The sequence below is a fragment of the Condylura cristata genome, unplaced genomic scaffold (genome assembly GCF_000260355.1).
Source record: "Condylura cristata isolate star-nosed mole 26May11 unplaced genomic scaffold, ConCri1.0 scaffold00010, whole genome shotgun sequence".
Lineage (NCBI taxonomy): Eukaryota > Metazoa > Chordata > Mammalia > Eulipotyphla > Talpidae > Condylura > Condylura cristata.
In genome coordinates, this window is record NW_004567111.1 from 8,476,609 (window position 1) to 8,484,819 (window position 8,211).

Sequence of the window (8,211 nt, forward strand, 5' to 3'; positions counted from 1 at the left end):
AGGCGGGAATCGAACTCATGCGGAAGCAGCTTTAGATTCTCAGTGCTGTGCTTTAACCCTCTTGCACCACCAGGGAGGGCCACGCTTCACATTCTTAAAATAAAATTCACTTAGGAATAACAATTAAAGCAGTTTTTCTTTGTTTGAGGAATGAAACTCAAAGTAATTTGTTATATCGCATATCAAATGAAAACTCTATGTGCTAATATTTAGAAAACACACGTTTCCCTTCAATTAATCTTCTCGGCATATGTTCCTTTTGTATTCACAGTGTTATAATATGTAGTATGAACCTTTCTGACTTACTCTGCAACTATCATTAAAAAAAGAGAACAGTGCAACATATAACTAAAATTAAATCATTTCAAAATTCTCAGGAGTTGAAATTGTGGTTGCCTAAGTTAATGGACTAATAACCATAATTTTAGATGATATTTCTGTAATATTCTAATTACTGCAATCTGATGTTCCTTAGTAATTGTGAAGGTCAAAACTGAAAGCCTGATTCAAAAAGGAAATTAAAAGTTAAGAATAAAAGACAAGGAAGACATTTTTATCTCCAACATAATGTCATGATAGATTATTAAGTTGACCTTGTAAAATAAAAGAAAGATTTTGCTATAAATCACACTAGCTTTGGCTTCAAGGTACAGAAACAGCATTGTTCATTAATTGTCTTATTTTTCACTAAAATGATTTATTCTATATTGAATGCACAAAAGTCATCTACCTATGTTTTGATCTTTGTGATTTTGTAAAGTTTTCATATGCCTTCAAACAAAAGTAGGAGAAAATATTTTGTCAGGTTATTTTAGGCTAAAAAATTACGGTCCTGGCATACACAGGGCTGGTCAAGGACACAGGCTACTGTGGATTTCGGTGAGGCTCCAGGCTCACAGATTACATCCCTAGTCACCTGGTGTCTAAAGTGTGGAACAAAGATCTTCAATCTTGAGTGAAAAATAGTATTAAAATCCAGACATGTTTAGGAGCTGTAAGATCAGACTAGTATTTATCTGTTTTCACAATTTTATTACAAAAAATTAAAATTAATAGAAATTAAAATTAAGAAAATTAATTTCTCCACTTGTAGTCAAGCATTGCTTACACTTTGCTTTATTGATCTTACCCATACACACACACACACACACACACACACACACACACACATATATATATATATATACATCTGGGTGTTCAAGACACTTGAAAGTTGACACAACAGATTCTCCCCTGAACACCTCATCACAAATACCCTAGAAACAATAGCATTTGCCTGATTTCTAGGATACCATTTTAACACTAAAAAGAAAAGTGATTTTCTAATTTACATATTCAAATGTGTCCATCTTTCCCTGAAGGGTAGCAAACTATGTCACTCCAAAATTTGCTATTTTGCCATATTGATTATTTTGTCCTGAGGAAGATTGAGAAGCCTCTTCTCAATCCATTCTCAAGCCATTCTTCCAGCTGACCTGAGAAAGCTTCACTTTCTAAATGTTCTTTACGCCCCCATGGGATCAGATGCCAGTGTTCACATCTCATGAAGACAAGGATTGACATTTGATTTACCTCTTGCACCTGAGGGACACACCAAAACTCTGTCATTCCCAAGGGCAAGCCTCCCCTTACCCAGTCAGCCAGAAGGCCCTTGTGAAGAGGGCAGAATGAAGAGGTGGAAGGTGTGCTTCTGTCCCTGGCGTATGGGACAGCGACTGTAGGTGATGGTAGGAAAACGCATCTAGTGATGGTGCGAACCATCCACTTCTGAACCTGAGCAGCCTGCTGTGGTTGGGGCAACATCGCTTTTCCTGCCGCTACGATGAGAATGGCGTGGAGAGCACAGGTTTGGAATTTGAGAGTCAGAGTTTCCTCTCTGTCTCTTTAATGTTGAAAGCTCTGGAAATGTGCGGGAAGATCAGGGGAGAGGGAGCTTGAGGAGACTTCTGCCTCACACTTAGGGGCTCCAATCACAGAAAGTAGAGTCCTGACTATAAACCCCCACTCTTCCTTCCTCACACCCCATCCTGTCCATCCACTAAAGCCCCTCAAAAAGCACGGGCTGTGTGAGCAAGGACTGGGCCGAGTAGAAGGGTGGAGAAGCGCTGACTCTGGCCCAGGCTCCTGAGAGGTGGGTCTGTATGGGGAGGTGATCAGGGTAGAGTGTGCAGCCAGGGTTTAGGGCATCCACCACCCAAAAAAAAAGCCACACACACAATACAAGACAGGACTAGAGAAGTGGCTGGAAGCAGCAGAATGTCAAGAACGGGAGGTATTTGGGAGAGGAGGTAAGTGCTTCTGTGTCCTATCCTTCTCCTCTGAGCCTCTGTTCGCTTAACACCAGCTTCCGCATCTGCACAGGACAAAGGAACAGAGTGATTTCCGTTTTTGGTTTCTGATATTTTTGTTTTTAATTGTCAAGTGATTGGGAGAACTCCTGTGTTAAGTATATTTTGTCTTATTTTTTGGATGAGTAATTAGACCTTACCCCTAAATAGCTGGAGGAGATGGGGTAGGGTGGTAATGCCATTGAGAATTATCCCTCCATCATCAAAAAGGAGAGGCCAGCAATTAAGCTGACAGGCACTTAAACTGCTACCAAGCCTCTGAAATTCAAGGTCTAGAATCCAAGTTTTCTGGCCTGTAGGGTATTGGGCAAAATCCACATGGTGAATTAGGTGTTTGCTTGATGGATGTAGGAGGAATGGATTAGAACATATGAAAAGCTGGGTAGGTTGTTCTTGAGCATAATTGACTTAATTGTTTTTGGCCGGGTAAGTATACCCAGAGGCTTTATATTGATGTGTACGATTCAACAAAAACAAAAAACATAAGGTCCTCATTGACTTGTGGTTTAATGGCTTTAAATAAATTAACTTCTTTGGGTCGATTCAGCCCATCGATGATATTTGCAAATTATTAGCTTTTTCACACTTCTCCCTCTAAGCTACAACTTCAATGTATATCTTGGAGAAGTCGCTTTATAATCTGTCCAGCAAAGGTGTTATTTTCTACCCACAGAGAACTTTAAAATGCATAGACATGCTCATAAAGACATTTACAACAAAAAGCTGTGCCCTCATTCCAGATTCCAGGCTCAGCGTTAGTCTCGTGCCAATTTTTAATTGCAATAGGATCTTTCTCTTAAAAAATATTGAGAGTTTTTGTGGCCAACTAAAGAACTTGGGTCTGCAGCCACTTCTCCACTTATTAACCTGTAATTGCTGCAGACAGATTCCTGTCTTTCCCCCACCTCCATTCATATGTTAAAGTACTAAAGCTCCACCCTCCCCACTCCCAGCTGTGACTGCTTTAGAGCCAGGGCTCGGGGGTAATTAAGGTAAAAGGTCACACAGGTGGGGCCCAAAGCCTGTAGGATTGGCTGCTTTATAGCAAGGAAGGGAAGATCACTTCCTGCACTAGCAGCGAAGAGGGCTTCATGCACTCAGAAGAGACAGCCACTTGCAAGGGGAGAAGAGGTTTTTTCCAGAAACCTAATCAAAAGCCACATAAGCTTGCACTTCCCAACCTCCAAACTATGAGAAAGTAAAACAGGTTTTGTAAACTTTGACATCGATGCTGATGCTCTTTATCGGGGCAGCCTAAGCCAGCTAAGAGAACAGTCTTAGGCAGTTATTAGTAGTATCCAGTAACACTAACTGTACAATACTAATAGTATCAATAATAGTATGGATTAGGCTAAATAAACCCTAAATTTGCTGCCAGTTTTAGTATTACCATGAGTCTAACTGAAACTGGTTCCAGAAGAGCAGCAATCTTTTATTTCAAAATTTCAATTTTCAGAAGTTATCAAATGTTACAGGGAAGTTTCCTATATTTTTTACCCAGATTCATTGTTAACATTTTTTTTCATATATGTTTTCATATTCTCTTCCTCTAAATATACAATAATACTGTTTATTTTTTGAGATATTTGGGGATAGATTGCAGGTACACCGCTAGCCCTTAATACGTCAGTGTAAATTTCTAAAAATAAGGATATTTTCTTACTTAACCATGACTGCCACACTCAAGAAATTTAACATCAAGCCCTCCCTCATGGCTCAACGGGTTAAAGCACAGCAATGAAACTCCCACAGCCAATGCAACATGAGTTCCATCCCTGGCCAGGGAGCTGAAGCCCATGGCGCAGCAGACCTCTCCTGTCTCTCCAGCTGCTCCACTCAGCAGTGTATTTCAGTTGATCCACCTGTTCCCTTCCCCACTCTGTCTCTGGTGGATCCTCTCACCCTCCACATCTCTGGCCTGTACCCCAGTTTTTGTATGCGTAAATAAATAAAATCTTCCCCTCCCCCCAAAGAAATTTAACATCAAAAAATGACACTTTATCTGTGGCCTGTGTTCTGAGCACTGCAACTAGCCTGTTAATAACCTTTAAAGCATTTCCTCCTTCCACAGAGAAACAAGCTCAAGATCCCAGGCTGCAATGGTTATCACTATTTGCCTCCTGTCTGGAACAGTTCCTCAGCTCTTTGCTTTCATGATCTTAACAGTTATGAAGAATACAGGCAACTCATTGACTAGAAAGACCTTTATTTGGGATTTACTTAATATGACCACATGATTGAATTCAGGTTATGTGTCCCTGGTAGACCACTGTATGTGAGACAATGTATTCTTCCTAGGCAGTCTCGTGGGGTGGCACTGGGTGTCTGACTGGCTTTCACTGGTGATGTTCATCTTGGTGACCTGACAGGATATTATTGTCCAGCTTCCCCACTTTATCATTTTGATATCCTGCTCAGTACAGAACTTTCCTCCCAGAGGTAACAACCATTGACACACACACTGACCCAGTCTTTACAACAGTGCTTGGAAAATGGTGATTTCCAATGGCATCATTCCCCCCAGCCAGTCAACACCAGTCAAAAGCCAGAACCCTGAGTCTCTACCTCCAATTACTGTGTTGGCGCACTTTGAATTTATAGAAAGGGTAACAACCTATTTCCTTATTGATTTTCAACTTCAGATTGTCTCAGATTTGGTCACTGGGATCCTTTTCAAAGTGCTGTGTCCATTTGATATACTTCAGCGTTGTTAACACCTTTGAGAAATAGCCATTAATATCAGAGGTAAATAAAAATAAATGCAGGGCCTCCCTGGTGGCACAAGGGGTTAAAGCACAACACTACGAAGCTATGAACAGCCACTGAGGTACGAGTTGGATCCCTGGCCAAGGAGCTGACCCATATGATGCAGCAGACCTTTCCTGTCTCCTCCACTGCTCCCCTCAGCAGTGGATTTCAGTCAGTCTGCCTGCTTTGCTCCCCACTCTGTCTCTGGTGAATCCTCTCACCACCCACACCTCTGGCCTGCATCCCAGTTCTTGTATGCATAAGTAAAAAAAAATCTTTTAAAAATAAATAAAAACAAATGCTATGTTTGTGTATGTTGTGAGCCCACAGGAGCAAAGTTAAAAATATTATTGATTGAGGCCCCCCCCTGCTGGCGCAGCGGGTTAGGATGCAGCATTGCCAGCTAGCACAGCTGCTTCAGTGCCAGGTCGTTCCCCGCCCTGAGGTGGTCCACATGGCACGGCTCCCTCAGCAGGGTACTGAATGTATCTGCCTGTTCTGCTCCCCTCTCTGTCTCTGGTGAATCCTCTCACTATCCCTGAAACTCTGGCTTGTACCCCAGTTCTGTATGCACAAATAAATAAATCTTAAAAAAAAAAAAAACCTCCCTGAAGAACTAACTTAAAAAAATATATTATTAAGAGTTGTTCGAAATTTATTAGCTACTATGACTGTGTACAAACTGAAAGGTCACCCAAGAGGCACATGGGTTTCTGGGAACCCAGGGAGGCAGAGGAAGGGATGGTGAGACCTGACGCTGACTTAACTGTGGCTGACACTGGAGACAGGAGCACAGAACCAGACTCTAAACAACCAAGCGTCTCCCATCTTCTGCCCAGCCGCACCCAGCCTCCACCTCCCGTATACCTGACTGAATGCATCCCAGAAAGCCCTTAAGCGCCCCCCTTTCCCGCCCCCCACCACCAGACTCTGGCTGGGGCACAACTTCTCTGGCCCTGAGCACTGGGACCAGTGAACCCAGGAGCGCCCCAATAAAGGCCCCTTTGCTGGCCACTCTGAGTGCCTGGGCTTTTTCTTCCCCTCCGTTTGTCTTATCTGTAACTCCACCACCAAGGCTCCTTTTACAACTTAGTCTCTTGTTTCATCATTCTTAGATCTTCTAGTTAGTTCTCATAATTAGTTTTCATGGTTATCATAGATGAGAGTTGGGCAAAAACCTTGGGCTAATTTGGAAGACAGAACTGCCAGTTCCGCAAAACTTATTATTAATATGGCATCTTCAACTTCCTTGTCCTCATTTGGTGCCAACTTCTCTATCATCTGTCAGTTGTTACAGTGATGTATGTGCAGATTTACATTTTATTTTAGCCCTAGGCTCCTGGTCCTTGTGGGCATTCTGATGGCTCTGAAATCTTGCTGAGCACAGTCAGATTTTCTCCTAAACTTAGCAATCATTTTAATTCCTGTTATCACACTAAGGCACTCAGCTAGAGGTTCCCAACCATCCTCTGTTCAGCCCTCTTGTAACCAGGGGCTGAAGCCCAAGACTGTTACAGGTGGAGACCCCTGGGGGGTGTGCTGGTGAGTAGCCCAGGGTCTGGTGGGGATGGAGCTTGGTAAGAAATTTAAGGGACTGCAGAAGCAGCCTCGGGATTCAGCATTCATGGGGGTGATTCAGCCTTTCAGGATTTTAGAGTTTCCAGATCTTCAGCGATTTTGGGGGTTGGCCATTTCTGTCCCCACCATGCCGATCTTCCAGATGGCTATTGCAGGTCTCTGAAGAACCAGGAGAGTCTTCCAGCAGCCAATCTCAGGGAAGAAAAATTGGGAGGCTTTGCAGAGAGCTGAGCAACTGAAATTGTTCCCTGGTTTGCTGCTGTTATAGCCCAAGGAGAAGGCTAAGACCCGGGCCAGAAGAGGTCTGCCACACCACGTGGGGCAGCTCCCCGACCGGGGATCAAGCTTGTGCTGCAGTGGCTTGGTAGAGTCTCATACTAGGGTGCTTTAACCCACTGTGCCACCAGGGAGAGAGAGCCCTGTGTTTAGGACCTCAAAACACTGGCCACTGCTCCGGGTGAGGTTGAACTGCTGCTAGAGGCCTCAGTGGCTCTATGTTTTCTCGTGTTTGTTAAAAGCATTATTGTTGTTCTCTGAACCTGAGTGGCCTTGTTTCCCTCACCTGGAACAGTGTCTAGTATGTCAAAGTCCTAAACACAAAGGCCCCCAAGATGGCGTCTTCCCTCCACTGAAGTTCTGGCAGCCAGACTGTAGGCTGGGATTCAACCCATAAAGACAGTGGGACATACAACAGAAGATGCTCCCCGGAGCTGTCGAGACACCCCAGTACAGCACCAGACAACAGGCACTCAAAACAGCAGCTGCAGAGGCCGAATGACCCGACAAATGACCACACTCGCGTAGCTCAATGAGGGGCCAGGCCCCGGGTCTTCACTTGTTCCTTCCAGACTGTTGGACAGCAGCAAAGGTGAGAACAGTTTCAGTCACTCTGCTACTTGCAAAACCTCCGAATTTTTCTTCCCTAAAATTGGCTGCTGGAAGCCTCTCCATGGCTGCCTCAGAAGCCCACAAAAGCCTTCTGGAAGAGCCATGTGATGGGGGCAGAAAATGGCTGACTCTGAGTCAGCAAACACCCGAAATGCTGAAATAAGGAAAGCTGAATCCCAAACACTATCCGGAACACTGAAACTTGGCTTCTGCAGCCCCTTATATTTCTTATCAGAGCTTTTATCCCCAACCAATACACAGTTCCCATTTTTCCTTGGGTGATCTGATACAGTAAATGGGCTCTCAGATAAGCATTTGCAAATTTGCCTCCTTTGACAAATTTATGACGGTTTTCCCAGGGCTCTTAATTGACTGTGGGTTTACTTTTTTTCCTCTCTTTTCCTTGCAGTTTCTCTTCTCTTGACAGGTTTAGGGTCAAGGAAAGGAATTCCCAGCAAAAAAGCAAATAGTGAGAAAGCTCCCAGGTGTTTGGTAACAGATCTGTCCTCACATCAAAGGCACCCTTCTCCTGCAGGCTCCACCTCAAACAGTCTTTGGCTTCACTCACCAGTTACACTTGCCTCTCACCTTCTTTCCCTTTCTCTCATGGCACATGAGAGATGTAACCACCCAGAGTGATTACAGTGTA